The 1,749-nt window shown below is 55.7% G+C and overlaps 1 protein-coding gene across 1 annotated transcript in view; it reads right to left on the bottom strand.

Annotated features, from left to right (window-relative positions):
• Nucleotides 1–113, bottom strand: part of CLK3 (CDC like kinase 3) — a 23,984-nt gene extending 23,871 nt beyond the window's left edge. Inside the window, exon 1 of the mRNA XM_019504464.1 lies at nt 10–113. The gene's annotated coding sequence lies outside the window, so the exon portion shown is untranslated. The remainder of the gene's footprint in view (nt 1–9) is intronic.
• Between the last annotated feature and the right edge of the window lie 1,636 nt (nt 114–1,749).

Raw genomic sequence — 1,749 nt, 5'->3', positions numbered from 1 at the left:
CGCACTCACCGCCGCGCGCCCCCTCAGCGCTGCGCTCGCGGGCCTGGCCAGGCCCCAGCCGCTGCTTCCGCTTCCGGCTGTCGCCCCACTCCGACGACGACGCGCAGTATGCGCGCGCAACCGCCGCCTGCCGCTAGAACGGCGCCTTCGGGGGCGGCCGCTTCCGCGCGGCGCTCTAGCCGCCTTCTCGCTGAGCTTGGAGGACTGCAGAGCTGGGACCGGGCAGGGGCAGCCCCTAAAGGGGCAGAGTGCTGCCCTGGGTCATCCTTGGGGCTCCCCAGCACCGCACCTCCCCTCCCAGCCTAGCCCAGGGGGTCCCCAGCCCCCACTCCCCCCCAGCATTGGATCCCCCCTCACCTCTGGGCGCAGTCTCACTGGTCAGCACCCGCAGGCTCCCCCGTGTCCCCTTTCCTTGTGCTTCACCTGCCACCTTGCCCTGCTCGTTACCTGTCCCCCAAGCCCCCTTGTCGCAAACCCAGAGGTCACCCCCATACGGGTGGGGGGCAACCATTGCTCTGGGCGCAAGGCCCGCGTGTCCCGCATGCATCAACCAGGCCTTGTGACTGACCTGCGACCTCGCTCCCATCCCTCTTTTCTGCTGATTTCCCCCAGGAAATCAGTTCCTGTATCTCTAGCAGTATCCCTTCTTCCTGCCCACCACCTCCCCTGGCCCAGCAAGCCGACCTGTCCTTTCGAACCATAGAAAGGTCAGGTTGGGAGGGCCCTCAGGAGGTCACATCTGGTCCAACCCCCTGCTCCAAGCAGGACCAGGCCCAACTACATCATCGAAGCAAGGGATTATCAATCCAGGCCTTCAAAACCTCTAAGGATGGAGATGTCACCACCTCTCTAGGTAACCTGACCCAGTGCTTCACCACCCTCCTAGTGAGATTTTTTCCTAATATCCAACCTAAACCTCCCTTGCTGCATCTTGAGCCCATTGCTCCTTGTTCTGTCACCTGCCACCACTGAGAACAGAGGTCAGTTCTTGGTTCAATAGTGAAGGACGGCTTTGCCTCCTCTGCCCACTGCCTGGCTTTAAAAATCATGGACGGTGGGGATCTCAGGAAAACCAAGACAGAGAAGCTGACAGCGCGGACCAAGACGTGTATGGTTTGTTGGTCAGTCAGTGATAGTCCTCGAGTGCTGCAACCTGCAAAGGGCAAGTGGGTGGGAAGACATGTAGGGCTTTGTGAAGAGGAAAACAGCAGTTAATGTAGATTTGAAGGTATTCTCCTTAATACTTGCTGCATGTTGGGTGCCAACCCGCCAGGATTGCCCTGGAGTCTCCAAGAATTAGATATAAATCTCCAGGAGACTGCTGAGAGTCACCCGGGAGAGAAATGATAGGGCATTCATTGAAATAAATACTAAATGTTGAATTTGATTTATACAGTAGTCCGGTGGGTTTGAAAATGTAATAGTCATGTGCGTTTGCCTTCCTAGCCTAAAGTCCATGTACCGTAATCTGTAACTGATATACACAAGCATGTGGGCACGCTCGTGTGTGTCACAGGCATGTTGGCATTTGGGAAACCTCCCAGAATAGATTCAGAGTTGGCAACCCTACCTGCACGGTACTATCCAGTTGTGTTGTGTAAGGGTAATACACCAGTGCTCTTTGTACACGTTAGTGCATAACAGTGGTTCTCATCCTTCTTAGACTCAAGGTCCCCCTCAGAAAGTGCACGCTTTTAGCTTTCACCCATTTTTGACTATGAGAACATAGTAGAGCAACTCTTCTGTGAC

Source organism: Gavialis gangeticus, unplaced genomic scaffold, assembly GCF_001723915.1.
Source record: "Gavialis gangeticus isolate Ggan-Ray unplaced genomic scaffold, GavGan_comp1, whole genome shotgun sequence".
Classification (NCBI taxonomy): domain Eukaryota; kingdom Metazoa; phylum Chordata; order Crocodylia; family Gavialidae; genus Gavialis; species Gavialis gangeticus.
This window is presented reverse-complemented; position numbering and strand designations above follow the sequence as displayed.